At 51.0% G+C, this 15,770-nt stretch overlaps 1 protein-coding gene across 6 annotated transcripts in view; it reads right to left on the bottom strand.

Moving 5' to 3' along the window:
* Positions 1–15,770, bottom strand: part of LOC108295857 (atherin-like) — a 27,635-nt gene that overhangs the window by 6,963 nt on the left and 4,902 nt on the right. Inside the window, exon 3 of one of the 6 annotated variants that reach the window (XR_001821619.2) lies at positions 7,891–7,923. The exons of the other annotated variants lie outside the window; for them this stretch is intronic. The gene's annotated coding sequence lies outside the window, so the exon portion shown is untranslated. Of the gene's footprint in view, positions 1–7,890; positions 7,924–15,770 lie in introns of those variants that run through there. 6 annotated transcript variants of the gene reach the window in all.

Here is a 15,770-nt window from a genome sequence, read left to right as displayed (position 1 = left end):
AAAAAAAAAAAAAAAAAAAAAGAACAGCAGCTGGGGCTCTCGGGGGGCTCCCACCAGCCAGAATGCACAACTCCTGATTCACTGGGCATTGGCACAGTACTCAGCGGGTAGCCTGGACAGCCCTGGCCTAAGCACTGCTCCACACCCACCTAACAAATCATCAAAGCAAGACCCAACAGACCAAGCCATTCTCAGTAGCTTCACTGCATCTCAGAAAAAAAGCTCAAGATTATTTATGTGTTTCTTTTTCTGTTTGGTTTTGAGAGAGTCTCACTCTGTTGCCTGGAGTGCAGTGGGCGCTGGAATCACAGGCATGCACCACCATGCCCAGCTAATTTTTGTGTTTTTAGTAGAGACAGGCTTTCACCATGTTGGCCAGGCTGGTCTCAAACTCTTGGCCTCAAGTGATCCGCCCAACTCAGCTCCCAAAATGTTGGGATTACAGGCATGAGCCACTGCACCCAGCCTAACATGATTTATAAGAATACAAAAATAGCCAGCATCCAACACGGTAAAATTTACAACATCCAGCTTGCAATGGAAATGACCAGGCCAGGCGCAGTGGTTCACACCTGTAATGCCAGCACTTCCAGTGGCCGAGGCAAGAGGATGACATGAGCCCAGGAGTTTGAGACCAGCCTGAGTAACAAAGCAAGATCTCATCTCTACAAAAAAATATTAAAAGTTAGCGGGGTGTGGTGACACATGCCTATAGTCCCAGCTATTCAGGAAGCTGAGGCAGGAGGATATCTTGAGCCCAGGAGGTTGAGGCTGCAGTGAGCCAGGATCACACCACTGCACTCCAGCCTGGGCAACACAGCAAGATCTTATTTCAAAAAATAAAAAAGGAAAGAAAGAGAGAACAAGAAAGAAAACAAGAAAATGATGGAGGCAAGGAGTTGAGTTTGATTTGAGATTTAATGTTGGAATGGTTATTCTCATTATATAAAATTCTAGTGTTACCTTGTGTTTAGAATGGAGGCTATTTTGCTAGAACTTTAACTCCCCTTTCTCATAAGGATAACACAGTTGCTCTCCTCCATCCCCACATTTTAAGTTTTTTCCCATGGTGGTGAGGGACAAGGGAGCATTAGGGGAGAAGTGCCCTGTACCACCACCAGGAAGGAAGCTTCTCAAGAGTCTCCTTGGTCTTCCCTGTGAGTACCTGGTGAGAAATAATTCATTTTTTAACTTCATATGTGCAATTTATATATTATATGAAATCTATTAATTGCTCTATTAATTTTACAACCTGCTATCTTGCAGAATTCTTTTATTTTTTGAGGTAGTTTTACCAACTATTTTACAATCTTTTTCTCTAGGATTTTCCAGAGACACCATTTTGTCATCTGTAAACAGAGATGGTTCTTCTTTTTCAAGTTTTATGCCTCCAGTTCTTTTCTCTTACCTGATTGCATTGGTTAATGTATTAAATAGTAATAAAACTAAGAAAATGTTTGCCTTGTTCCTAACCTTAGTAGGAATGGTTCTAGTCTTTCCTTATTAAATACCAGTGATTTTAGTATGAGGTATATACATAGTTTATAATTATAAGGATATATCAATTCGTTTTCTTCAAGACTGTAAGTACAAATGGGTCTTAAATGTTTTCAAAGGCTTTATTGGCCTCTGTAGAAACAATTATATAATTTTTCTCCTTCAACTTATTGATGTGATCCATTTTATAGAATATTTCTTATTATTGAATCATCTTTGAGTTCCTGTTATGGAATTGCTTTTCATTGCAACATTTAGTTCTGTAGTTTGAGGAAGTCTTTTTCTTTTTCTTGATTTCCACTCTCTTGTAGCCAGAGTATTTCTCAAATGTATATATTTCCCAAGAATGAGTTCATGGGTGGTTAGCTTTCAAAATCTTTTCATATACATAAAGCATTATTTCTGCTTTCATAATTAACAGTTCGGCATTTTTGAGTCAAGATAGTCTTCCCTCCCACCTTGAAGGAAGCCTTCTATGTCTCCTTAGTACATGCTGCTGAGCTCAAAACCCTGCCAGTGACCTGTGCCACCCCGTCCCCTTATCTTTCTCGTAGTTCATGGCAAAGTGCCCAGGTATTGATCCTTTCTCTTCCTTTCCCTTCTTTTTTTATTTAGAAGTGTCCCTACATTGCCCAGGCTGGTCTTGAACTCCTGGGTTCAAGTGATCCTCCTGCCTCAGCCTCTCAAAAGAATGACATTACAGGTGTGAGCTACCACACCCAGCCATCTTTACTCAATCATCCTGTTAAATAACTTGAGAGGGCCGGGCGCGGTGGCTCAAGCCTGTAATCCCAGCACTTTGGGAGGCCGAGGTGGGTGGATCACGAGGTCAAGAGATCGAGACAATCCTGGTCAACATGGTGAAACCCCGTCTCTACTAAAAGTACAAAAAATTAGCTGGGCATGGTGGCGCATGCCTGTAGTCCCAGCTACTCAGGAGGCTGAGGCACGAGGATTGCCTGAACCCAGGAGGCGGAGGTTACGGTGAGCTGAGATTGTGCCATTGCACTCCAGCCTGGGTAACAAGAGCAAAACTCCGTCTCAAAAAAAAAAAACAAAAAAAAAACAACTTGAGAAAGTTTTCATTTAAAAATGGTTTCTCCTTTTTTGGCTCTGGGAAATTATTCCCCCAACATTTCTTTATTTCCCCCTGTAGGAGACGAAATAATGGCTCACCAAAGGTGTCACATCCTAATCCCTGGAACCTACAAATATGTAATCTTATATGGAAAAAGGGACTTTGCAGATGTCATTTAAAATCTTGAAATGGGGAGATTCTTCTGTATTATTCCAGGGAGCCCAATGTAATCACAAGAATCCTCATAAGAGGGAGGCAAGAGGGCCAAGTCATAGAAGATGTGGCAGCAGAAGCAGAGGGGAGGGTGGTGCAATGATGGAGGTGGAGGCCAGGGTCAGAGGAAGAAATCTAAAGATGATACACTCCTGGCCTTGAAAATGGATGGGTACACAAGCCAAAGAATGCAGGCAGCTTCTAGAAGCTGGGAAAGACAAGGAAACTGATGTCTCCCAGAGCCTCCAGAAGGAATGTACTCCTGCTGACACTGATTTTAGGACTTCTGGCAGTTATAGCTGTAAGAGAATAAATTTATGTTGTTGCAAGCCATTAAGTGTATGGTCTTTGGTTACAGCAGCAGTAAAGACCACTGCACTTCCCTCCATTTTTTTTTTTTTTTTTTTTTTTTTTTTTTGAGATGTAGTCTCACTCTGTCACCCAGGCTGAAGTGCAGTGGTGCAATCTTGGCTCACTGCAGCCACTTCCTCCCAGGTTCAAGCAATTCTCCTCCCTCAGCCTCTCAAGTAGCTAGGATTACAGGTGCCTGCAGCATCGCCCAGCTAACTTTTGTATTTTTAGTAGAGATGGGTTTTTGCCATGTTGGCCAGGCTGGTCTCAAACTCCTGACTTGAGGTGATCCACCTGCCTCAGCCTCCCAGAATGCTGGGATTACAGGTGTAAGCCACCATGCCAGGCCTATTGGACACATTCTGACACTCTAGATTGATGCTGTGCATCTCTTACCTACCCTGTCAGACTCCATCTTATATCTTCCTGCCCTACAGTCTGGGAAGTCACTTTGACTTTACTTTCCTATCCTTCTTCTGAGTTGTTTTTAATTTTTACCATTACATTTTTAACGTCTCTAAACCTTTGATCCCTGGTTTGTCCTTTCTCTAGTTTCCTGTTTCTTGTTTTGTGGATGCAATATCTCCTCAAACATCTCGGAAATGCTAATTACAACTTTTTTATTCTGTTCATTGCCTTTAGCATCTATTGCTTCCAGGGACAACTGTTCCTCTTGTTCATCTTGGTCCTTCTGTCTTGTGACTGTTTTCCTTGGTTGCCTGTTATGTACATAGATGAAAGATAAGACTGATGCATACAGATAGCTGCCAAGGGTTCCCTTTGTGGTTCCGGGTCTGTTTACTCAGCAGGCCTCTCCCCTTCCTGGGAAGGCTGGCTTGACTTCTGCTTAGCAGGGTGAGTCATACCTGGCGCCCTCACCATAGGGTACCCAGCTTCCTAATTTATATAAAAAAACCAAACTAATGAAGGCTTTACTCCAGCAGATACTAACTCTCGTCCTAAGTTCACTCCAACTTCCTAGCAAGATGTTTTAGTCAGTCCTGGATCTTATAACAGAATCACACAGACTGGGTGGGTTATAAACAACAGAAGTTTATTCCCCACAGTTTCAGAAACTGGAAAGTCTAAAATTAAGGGGCCAGCAGATTTGGTGTCTGGTGAGGGCCTACTTCCTGGTTTGTAGACAGCAGTCTTCTTGCTGTGGCCTCACCTGGCAGAAGAGGAAAGGGAGTGCTCCAGGGTATTGTTTGCTAAGGGCACTAATCCCACTCATGAGGGCTCTGCTCTCAGGACCTAGTCACCTCCCATAGATTCCTTCTCCTAATGCCATCACATTGAGGGTTAGGTTTCAACGTGTGAGTTTTGGGGAGACATGGTTCCATCTACAGCATAAGCATATCGTTGGTTCTATCCTAGTACAAAACAGCACCGCTGGCCTCTTTTGAGGCATGGTGGAGCCTGGGATCAGAGCAAAGAGCTCACCTCGCTGTTCTATGCACAATCTCTCCATCCACACCCCCAAGTGAAGTCCCTCGCTTCCCTCTCTTCTCAAACTGTGGACCCTGAGCTTGCAGCCTTTCCAGCTAGTAGAGGCGCCCTTCTACCCAAGCTCCCTCCCCCCCTGCCACATACAGTCGCTCCTGCGCACTTACTGGGCTCCAGTGCCCTCTGCTTTGGTATATAAATCAACACGATCATGCCTGCTTTTTATTTTCTGGATGTCCGTGAAAGCCACAGGCCCACTGATACTTGCCTGTGCCCCGCTCTCCTTCTCAGCTCTGCTTGGGTTATGCTAGTAGGCCATGCTCAGGGAGTTTGGAAGGAGAGGGAAGCAAACGGGGCGTTCAGTCTGCTCTGTGGGCGCCTCTGCCGATGTGCTCAGTTACCACTGTACTTGTGGTAACATGCCAGTGTGTAGGAGTCCCCTCCCTGACAAGGACGGAGCCATCCCACAGATGAACCGCCTTAGCGCAGCAGGCGCTCCAGACCAGGGTCGCTTAGAACCACTGGCTAGCCTTTTTCATGAGAAACATAATTGGCTGTAAACTCTCTGAGAGTGGTGAATCAATCAGGATTAACTCTAGCTATGGGTTTAAAGAAACCCTAACACAATAGTGGCTTAAGCAAGAAAGCAGTTTACTCAGTGTGGGAGGCGAGAAATCCAGGTCTGTTACAGAGCTACACTGTGATGAGGACTCAGGCTCCATCTATCCTGTGCTTATTACCCTTGTGTGGCTTTAAATATCCTCGTGTGACTTCCATTCCCAAGATGACCCCGTGGTCCAATGTGACTGCTGAAGCTCCTGCCATCATGTCCACGCTTCAGCCAGCAGGAAGACAAAGAAGGAGGAAGGGCTCACCACTCATTTACAAGTTACTTCCTGGGATAGAAGTTGTTCGTGACACTACTGCACACCCCATCCACCAGAATTGGTCCAGAGAGCCACACGCCAAGCTAAAAATCAAGGTCTTCATTATTAAAGATGGGAACATGTCTGGTGGGGCCTCTAAAGGAGTTATCTCCTTTGGGATCTTACTCCCCCATCTTGAGACAAGAATTCTGGAGTCATGATTCATCGATTATTTGCCAGGCACCCAGTTTCACTGTAGCCTTTGACTTGGAATATGTTGATCAGAGTTACCCAAACCGGAGCAAAAGATCTTGCCCCAAATTGCTTCACCAGTAGAAAAGACAGTAAAAGAAGCAGCGGAATCAGCGGACATATCTGTACTCAAACATTTTGAAGATCGAGATAGACTAATAGTTTGATTTGGCAATCGAGCCATAGAGAAAGCAGGAAAGCAGGAAAGCAGCTTGTGTTCCCCAGGCCTGGGCTAGCATGCCTTTCCTGGCATCCATTTTTCCTGCTGGGCCCCAAGGGACCTGGCCCTGTGCGTCAGCTCTGTGGCTGCAAGGGATGCTAACGAGGCTGCTTACGAAAGAAGAAAACAGTTCACGAGTCCCATTGCCTGTCCCTCCAAGGCAAACACTTTTAAAAGTATTTTTTCCCACATTTTAGCATTTCATATTCTGATAAGGCCCACTTACTGCTGTTGGCTGAGCCAGAGTAGCCTACACATCCCAGGGGAAAAAGGACCTTCTCCGACAGAACCAAGTCTAGACTAATGAGCTGCAGAACTAAGTTTCTGGAGATAAGTGAGAACACCGAGACTGCCTCCCCATGCTCCACCTGGGGCTCTCTGCAGCAGCTGCTGCTGGAGACGGCTCCTCCTCCACTCCTGGCGGTGGGACGGCACGCTGCCCTGGGTCCCAGTGCTGCCGACGGCCAGGTGGGACCTGAGCACAAGGCCCTGCCCCAGAGCAGGGACATTCAGGCTCAGTGGACTTCCTGAGTGTCTTTTCCACATGAAGCCATCACGTTTCCTGAATGGAACTGTCTCTCTGGGCCTTTGTCACGCGGGACCACTTGGGAAACCTCCACCTAGCCTCAGCTCCATGGCATCTGAGGTGCCCCAAGCATACTGCTTTCATCCCTTACCCCTAGAGGTGCCCCGGTGGGGTGGGTCCCCAGCCGAGAGCTCCTTCCAATCTCCCCTCCTCATCTAAACCCCTTCTGGGGGCGCATCTCTTCCCAGAGGGATCTCCCCCCAGGAAGGCCATGGACCCTCCCAGGGTCAAGAGGCAAAGGAGCAGCAGAGCCTGGAGCTGAACCCGCATCTGCGGCTCCCAGGCCGGGCCTCCATGGCCCCTCTTTGCCCCCCCACAACAGCCTCGCTCAGAGGTTGTGTCCTGGGCATGCGACATCTCCCCGACTGGGGTGGACATTGGTGCTGCCCACCCACACCCGCTTCTCCTCAGGCACGTCCTGCATTCTGCACAGTGAATGGCAGCAGGATCTGCCTCCCAACGTGCTCTTCTGACACAGACACTCTGGCAATTCTGCTGAGAGGTGGGTTGGCTTCCTTCCTCTTCACTCTGGGCAGGCATGCGTGCCACTCTGGGTAAGTGATGCTCTGTGGCTTCTGAGACTGGGTCACGAATGGAGACAGTGTCTGCTGCTTCTCTTGGGACTGCCCTTGGAGACTGTCCTCATGCTGTGAGGAAGCCCAAGAGGGCCGTGCAGCCAGGGGACAACTAGAGGCCCTGGAGCTAGACTGCTGTGTTCAGGTCCTGACACAGGCTGGCCTTGGGCAAGTCCTGCATCTCAGAGCCTCAGTTTCCCCATTTGTAAAATGGGCATAATATAGTCTTTCCCTCTGAGTGTTATTAGGAGGATCAAATTCCCACAGGAAGGGCCCAGCCCAGCCCCACACACCAGGTGGGCCCCACTCAGTGTTGCTTCCTGCTCTTGGCACAGGCTTGCACCCCAAGTACAGGCCCTGTACCCACAAGGCAGGATGCAAGCCTCAGGCACATCTTTGACCCCTGCCCCCCTCAGAGCAGGCTGCCCATCGCCTGCTTCACCCCTACCCGTGCCATGCCCTGACTGGGGCCAGCGGGGATGTTACATCACCCAGGCAACAAAAAGTGGGCCCAAGGGACCCTAGGCAGGTGGGCAAGGACTTTGTGAAGAGAGGAAAACCTTGCAGCCTAGAAGATTTTGTCTCCGCCAGGCACAGGGGCTCACACCTGTAATCCTAGCACTTTGAGAGACTGAGGCAGGTGGATCACCTGAGGTCAGGAGTTCGAGACCAGCCTGGGCAACATGAAGAAACCCCATCTCTACTAAAAATACAAAGTTAGCCGGGCGTGGTGGCACATGCCTGTAATCCCAGTTACTTGGGAGGCGGAAGCAGGAGAATCACTCGAACCCGGGAGGCAGAGGTTGCAGTGAGCCAAGATTGCACCATTGCACTCCAACCTGGGCAGCAAAAACAAAACCCTATTTCAAAAAAAAAAAAAGATTTTCTTCCTTCATCTATCCACAGGACATATTGCAGCACCTGCCTCAGAAGGTCACCTGGTGACATAAAGGGTGATGGCAAATGAGATGCTTCCAGGAGCTCAAACCCAAATCTTGGGGTCAGCTCATCTTGCCCCTCTCCCACATGTCACAGCCATCGCATCCAGCCAGCCAGCCCTTCACAGGCAGTTACCCTGCACCCCCAGCACAATCAACTCTGGTCTGGGGCATTGTCCCTGCTCTCCTGGATCTGCCAAGGGCTCTCCACTTCCCTGCAGGGCACCTCACCCCCAGCTCTGGCCTCCCTGCTCTGCTCCAGCCCCCTGCCTCATGCTGTCCCAGCTCTGGGACGTGGGATTTGAGTTTTCCCTGCCTGGGGCACATTTCGTAAGGCTTGCTGGCTCACTTTTTAAGGCCTTTATTGAAATGTCATCCACTCACGGAGACCTCCCTGAGCAGTCTAATTAAACTGTAGAGCACTCCCTCCATTTGGGGTCCCCTGCTGTCTGTCACTATTTTCTGTTTTGTGGTTGCCACCTGACACAATGCTCAGGATGGTGTCTGTCCCTCCCGTTAAAACACAAGCATGAACATCAAGGCAGGGCTTTGCTGTCATGTTTCACTGCTTTTGCTCCCTGGATTCCTACCAGTAAATGAATTTGGGAATACCCTGCCCCACTGATCAAGGCCAGGTGGAGGGAAAGCAGAGTCGGGGTGGAACAGGAGTAGGACTCGTCTCCTGGCGGGCGGTCGGGAACCCCATGGGAAGGCTGCAGTCCAGCTTGGCCTGAGACCATGTCTTACGGCCTCTGTGAGTCCAAGCAGTGCTGATGACAGCCTGGGGGTCTGAGTCACCCTTCCCTGTGGGAAGCCCCTGAGTGAAGAGCAGAAGTCAAGTTCAAAGGGGGCAGCTGAAGCTTTGAAGAGCCACTCAGCAAAGGGGCCTAGGAAAGCACAAGGTACCAAGGTGTGGGCCCAGCGGAGAAGCCCCAAAGCCAAGAGCCAGGTTCTCAGCCCCTCCCTGTGGCCCGCCCTGACAGATTGGGCAGGACAGGTATGCACATGCACAAAAAACCCCTAAGCCAGAGGACCCTCCCTGCCAGTGGCTGGTGCCCCTCTGCCCCACAGCAACCCCACCCTGGCACATCCACCCAAGGTGAGCCAGCTCTGACTCTGAGGCCACACCCCTTGTCCTGCACCTGTCCTTGGAGTGGGGGTTAGCGCACGTTTCAGCACCCTTGAACCTTATCTGGGAGTAGAGGGGGCAGGCTTAGGCCTGGACCTGGAGCAGTGGGTGTCAAGAAATCCGCAGGGCTGGCCTTATCCCCTTCGTGGGCAGGATGGCTCTAGGAAAGCAAGGGCAGTGTGGTGGTTTGGCACAGCTGACTGCAGAAAACTCAGGGATAGGCCAGGCGTGGTGGCTCATGCCTGTAATCCCAGCACTTTGGGAGGCTGAGGCAGGTGGATCACCTGAGGTCAGGAGTTCGAGACCAGCCTGGCCAACATGGAGAAAACCCATCTCTACTAAAAATACAAAAATTAGCCAGGCGTGGTGGTTAGCGCCTATAATCCCAGCTACTCAGGAGGCTGAGAGAGGAGGATTGCTTGACCCTGGGAGGCAGAGGTTGCAGTGAGCCAAGTGCCATTGAACTCCAGTCTCAGGGATAAAACTCAAGGATGCAATTCCCCGCCATGGAAGTCGCTCCTCATCTGTGGGGCTAAGAGGCCCCTTGTTTTCAGATGGAGCTCAGCTCCTCTCAGAGGGTGATTGCAACTTTGCCCAGTGGGGTTAGGGTTCTCTGCTCTGCTTCTCCATCTGGTGCTGACCTCCTCCAGGGCAGCCAGCACCTTCCTCTTCACTAAGGTAGGATGAGGGGCTCGCACTCTGCCAGGGACCCTCAGGATGCTTAGGCCAGGGTGACACTGAGCTTCCCTGGCATAGGCTCCAGGGAAACCTAGCAGATGACACAGGCCCACCCAGAGGGGCGGATCAAAGGGAGCTGTGTGGGTGAGCACTAGCTGACAGCAGGGCTTGCCTGATGCTTCTGGGCCCGGCTGCAGGCTCTTCCTGCCCATGGCGTCCTGTGGCTGTTCTGCAGGGAGAGGGAGGAGCACACCGAGCGTGGTTGACTCTTCCTGCTTCTCGACTCCAATGGCCTTGGTCTCCTGCTTGGAGGAGGGCCTGGGGGCCTGCTCCAAAGTCAGACACTCCTGATGTGGTACTGTGCCTGGGGACAAAGGTGGCTTGGAGGGACCTGGTGGCCACGTGGGCCTTGGAGCCATGAGCTCGAGCCCTGGGATGGGAGGGGTTGCCCTGGGATGGGAGGGGTTGCTCCTTTTCCACTGGGGTCCAGGAGGCAGTGGGCTCTTGCTGCGGGGGCACCCTGGGGGCCAGGCAGCAGCACCGAGCATGCCCCTGAAACAGGCACTGGCCAGAGCCTGGGTGCAGGCCGGGGGTTGGCCCCAAGGCCAAATCGGCTCCCTCACTGTCCACAGTGCTCTGCTCCCCGCCACGGCACACAAAATGCCAGAAGCTGCTTTGGTTTGGCAGCTTCCGCTGCCACCCCCATGCCCCTTCTAAACTCAACAGTGCTGCCGTGTCTGGTCGGTTGTGTCCTGGTGCAGCCCTGTCCCCTAACACCTGGGCTGTTTCCTTGCTACTTGGCCATGGCGGAGCCTCTGAGGCCTGGGCTCCTTTCAACTAAGGGGTTGGGGAATCTCTGAAAACACCACCAATTACGGCCCCGCCCGAACACGAGCACCGTGTGCTTTGTGGTGGGAACGTGTCCAGGCAAAGGCCTAATCTGAGAGATCAGGTAAATTACCAGGCAGCCTTTAGAGCCTGAGCACAGACACAGGCCTAGCAGGCTCCTTATTAGGCTAATTACTGGCTCCTGGGCCACTGAAACTGTGTAAAACCCAAGACAAACTCCAGGTGGACCAGGAGAGCATCTGTGAGGTGGTGTTTTCCTGGAGAGGCTCTCAGGCTGAGCCCTGGGAGAGAAAGATGAAAGAATTCCCCGGGAGAGTGGATCGCCTCCCAAGATGGGAGAAGTCTGCAGACCCCACATCCAGCTCCTAACTCTGACCCCCTCCATGTCCTCATCTGTAAAGTTCATCCCTCTGACATTTATGACATGTCAGGCGCTGCCGGCCACTGGATATGGTTGAAAATAACAATAGTAATAATGTCACAAAATCAGCAGCTCCTTCATTTTAGATGGGGAAGCTGAGGCTCGGGGATGTTAAAGAACTTGCTAACAGCTGTAGAGCTGGCACCAAGAGGCAGCCCCGATCCTAAAGGGGAAACAGGCCCAGGAACCTCCCCGCCCCACCCTCAAGGACAGACGACGCTGGCTGGCCACGGCCCCTCCCGCTCCGAGGCGTCTGGGCCTCTCCGCCTGCAGCCTTTGAAAGTGCGGGTCACTGAAGAGGAGAGGGCGCCACCGCCCCAGGCCTGAGACCGCCGGCAGTGGGCGGGGTCGGCGGCTCTCAGTGCTCGTAATTACACTCCGTCAGGGTAATTATGCTGGCGCTGGGTTTCGCCTGAGCCCAGTGCAGGAAAGCTTGCCTACCCTGCCACGTGCGCCCCTGCCCTGCCCTGCCTGACACCACCCTTAGCCTGGACACCATCTCAGCCTCAGGGCCTCAGGCTTGCCCCCAACCCCCCTTGCCCATTTCTGCCCAGGGAAATGACCCCTGGAACTGTCCCTGTGGCAAAGTCAAGGGAAAAACCTGGACTGGAGGAGAGAAGTGCCCTCTGGACGCAGGGCAGGGACAGGCACCAGCCCCCTGTGCCACTGCTGAAACCACCACTGCAAAGTTATAACCCAGACAATGAAAGAGATCTGACCTAACCAACTCCATCTTGCTTCTAACCTCCAAACTGTCCTGGTTCATTCCTGGGCGTAGCCGAACTAACTTTGGGAGGAACTTGGTTTATAGTTTAAAACAAAGAGGACAACAGCTGTTTCCCAAAGCAGACCTCCTTCTTGCCTAGGGACTAGGCTGCCTTTGTAGGACTAACAAATTAGCCAAAAGATTAAAAATTGTGATCTGGGCGTGGTGGCTCACGCCTGTAATCCTAGCACTTTGGGAGGCTAAGGCTCACAGATCATGAGGTCAGCAGTTCGAGACAGTCTGGCTTACATGGTGAAAACCCGTCTCAATGAAAAATACAAAAAATTAGCCCGGCGTGGTGGTGTGTGCCTATAATCCCAGCTACTCAGGAAGCTTGAGGCAGGAGAATCACATGAACCTGGGAGGCGGAGGTTGCAGTTGGCCGAGATTGCACCATTGCACTCCAGCGTGGGAGACAGTGAGACTCCGTCTCAAAAAAAAAAAAAAATTAGAAGTTGTGGTTTAGGAGTCATGCAGCTGGAGACTACAAGATTCTGACTTTCCCCAAATTGCTTCTGGGGGTAACATCACTATTGTAAAGCCTAAAATCCCTAAAACCTGTGCTTGAGATATTTTGCAGACCCTGCACTCAGTGGATCACCCAGCACCACCCAGATCAATAAACTGGCTCATCTGATCTTGTGGCCCCCACCCAGGAACTGACTCAGTGCAAGAAGACAGCTTCGACTCCCTATGATTTCAGCTCCAACCCAACCAATCAGCACTCCCAATTCACCAGCTGCCCCCCACCTACCAAATTATCCTTTAAAACTCAAATTCCCCAGTGCTCAGGGAGACTGATTTGAGTAATGGTAAAACTCCGGTCTCCTGCACAGCTGGCTCTGAGTGAATTACTCTTTCTCTATTGCAGTTCCTGTCTTGATAAATCGGCTCTGCCCAGGCAGCGGGCTAGGTGAACCCAGTGGGCAGTTACCTGTCTCCCCCAAACATAGCCCAAGGCTTTCATGGGAAACCCTTCCTGCCCCACTAGCCTCCTCTCCAGCGCTACAGCCCCTGGCTCAGCTTGATCCCTCTGCATGGAAGTCCTGCCATACCCTGTCGCCTGGTCCCCCTCTTCTCTGAGCATCCCAAGTCACTCTCACAGCCCCCAGGCCCCAGGGCCCACCACCTCACTCGGGCCTATGTGTTCCCCATGGGCTAGGAAGCCTCGAGGACAGGGATGGGGATTTCACCACACCCTCCAAAAAGCCCTGCCAGGCCAAGACAAGGCAAAAGGCAGGACAAGACAAGGGACATCTGCCTTGGGGGCCAACCCCCGAGTCACTCAGAAACTCTACTCTGTCCCCAAGGTCCCTGCAGCTCCCATACCACCGCCCCAGACCAGGGGTATTAAGAAAAGGGAGGGCCACATCAACTTCCAAATTGGACCCAACAGGCTTAACTAGACTTGCCCATCTCCTTTTGTTCCTTCCTTTTTTCATGAAATGGAAAGAATGAGCCAGGCATGGTGGCTTATGCCTGTAATCCCAACACTTTGGGAGGTCGAGGCAGGTGGATCACCTAAGGTCAGGAGTTTAAGACCAGCCTGACCAACACGGTAAAACCCAGTCTCCAAAAAAAAAAAAAACAAAAGAATGAAGAGACGAGCCTTGTTTTTATAGCAGTGATTCTTAAGGTGTCACCGGGCCCAGCAGTGGCAGCAGTACCTGGGAACCGGCTGGAGTACCCAGGCCCACCGCAAACTCACTGAATCAGACATTCTCTTTAATAAAACCTCCAGAGAAGCCTGATGCTGGCATCTCCACTGCAGTTCCTGTCTTGATCAATCGGCTCTGTCCAGACAGTGGGCAAAGTGAAGCCATTAGGCTTCGTGCGGTGTGCAAGCTCCTGGCCTGCAGTCTCCCTCTCTCATCCTCACACTGACCCCACCATTGCTTCCTTCAGACCAGGAGCTCAGGAGCTCTGGGGCCCCAGGGCCTCTGTTACTCAGAGCCACTCCAGGGCCTCCCTCCAGGGCCTCCCATCAGTTCCTTTCTTCTCTAAACCACACCCAGGCTGACCCCTGGAACTCCTAGTCTGCCTGAATGTTGCCCTCGCCAAAGGCGGTACCCAGGTGTGTGAGCAGTTTAGGGTCAGATCCCCTACTCGGCTCACGGACTAGAAGCCCCGGTCCTATGGACAATCGCCTTTTGCCTTTTACCCAGGCTGGGGGTTACAGGTCTATCTCAGTGTCTTATCTTCTTTCTTCAGAGGCACAGCCAAGTATCTGGACAGGGACAGGATCGGGCGCTCCGCAACCTCTGTCTGCTGGAGACATTAGGAACAGAGAAGACCACGCAGACATGGGGGTGGCTTCCACAGTAAGGTGCCCGGACCAGCACTCCACGAAGCCACCATACTCCACCTAGGCACCCTGACCCTCTCTCCACTATCTCGGTTCATGTGTCCGTGCTGATGGGATGCCCTCCTAGGGCCCCATCAGTCCCCCACCCAACTAACCGGTTGAAAATGTAAGCCCAGTCACACAGTATGCAAAAGGCTGCAGGAGCTGCCTTGCCCGAGTCCCCAGGACCCAGGGCAGAGCCCGCGAGTCCTTCACTGGGTCCACCGCTTCGCCCACCCTCCCTGAATCCCCATGTCCAGCCAAGCTAGCCATCAGACAGTGTCAGTCCCTCACAGCAGGTGTGCCCCTGCCCCTGCCCCTGAAGCCCACAGACCATGGTCCTTCCTCTACAACTCAGTGCCAACTCTGTGCATCTCTTGTGTGGTGTCTTTTCCTTTGGGGTACTACCTCGAGTCCCTGTGGTCTCCCGACAAAGGAGACCTCCATCCCTAGAGGACACCTTCCTCACTCACCTAAATGTGTTCTTCCTCTGCCACCCTCCCAGTGAGGAAAGAAACCCCTCTTTCCTGTCTCTTGTCTCAAAGAAGGAGGAAGTAAAAGTTGAGACATAGCACGCATCAGGTCAGTGGCCTGGAGATTAATGATTAAAACCTAGAGATTAAAGATTTAAATCTCGGCTGGGCACGGTGGCTCACATCTGTAATCCTAGCACTGAGGTCAGGAGTTTGAGACCAGCCTGGCCAACATGGTGAAACCCCATCTTTAAAAAAAATTTTTAAATAAAAATAAATAAATAAATAAAGATTTAAATCTCTGGTGATCTTAAGGGTGGGGGCGATATGGAGAAACACCCTCTATTGTTCCCATTCAATCTCACTCAAACCCCTACACTTCATGGATCACAACCCCCTCACATGTACTTTCTAAAACTATAAGCCCAAGACCCTTTCACATGTAATATCTCGAGTTATAAGCCTATATAAAGGCTGAGGTGTCCTTTGTTAGACGCCCGTGGCTGTTAGGCAACTATGCCACCTTGCTCCCGGTGGAATAAATCACCGCTTCCTTCCCAGTTCAGTGTTCAAGAGGTCTGTTTCTCTCGGCCACTCCTGCTTCACCAGCACCGGCCACAGGCCAGGCACATGGGGTTGCATGAGTCAGAGGGACTCTTTAAATATCGTAAACTACATTTGAACATTTAAGTTTTAATTTTCTTTTTAAATAGTTTAATAGTCTCAATAACATTAAAAGAAAAAAAAACCTTCCCAAGTATGTAATCAAGTAAGTATATTGAAATATGGTGATCCACATTTTCAGAGTTTTTTGGCATGGTGTCCATATCTGTAATCCTAGCACTTTGGAAGGCAGAGGCAGGTGGATTGCTTGAGACCAGGAGTTTCAGACCAGCCTGGGCAACATGGCAAAGCCTTGTCTCCACAAAAAATCAGCCAGGCCTGGTGGCATACACCTATAGTCCCAGCTACATGGGAGGCTGAGGCGGGAAGGTCACCTGAGCCCGGGAGGTCAAGGCTTCAGTGAGCCATGATTGTGCCACTACACTCCAGACGGGACAACAAAGTGAGACTCTGTCTCAAAAAGA

The sequence above is a fragment of the Cebus imitator genome, unplaced genomic scaffold (assembly GCF_001604975.1).
Source record: "Cebus imitator isolate Cc_AM_T3 unplaced genomic scaffold, Cebus_imitator-1.0 Scaffold662, whole genome shotgun sequence".
Classification (NCBI taxonomy): Eukaryota; Metazoa; Chordata; class Mammalia; order Primates; family Cebidae; genus Cebus; species Cebus imitator.
This window is presented reverse-complemented; position numbering and strand designations above follow the sequence as displayed.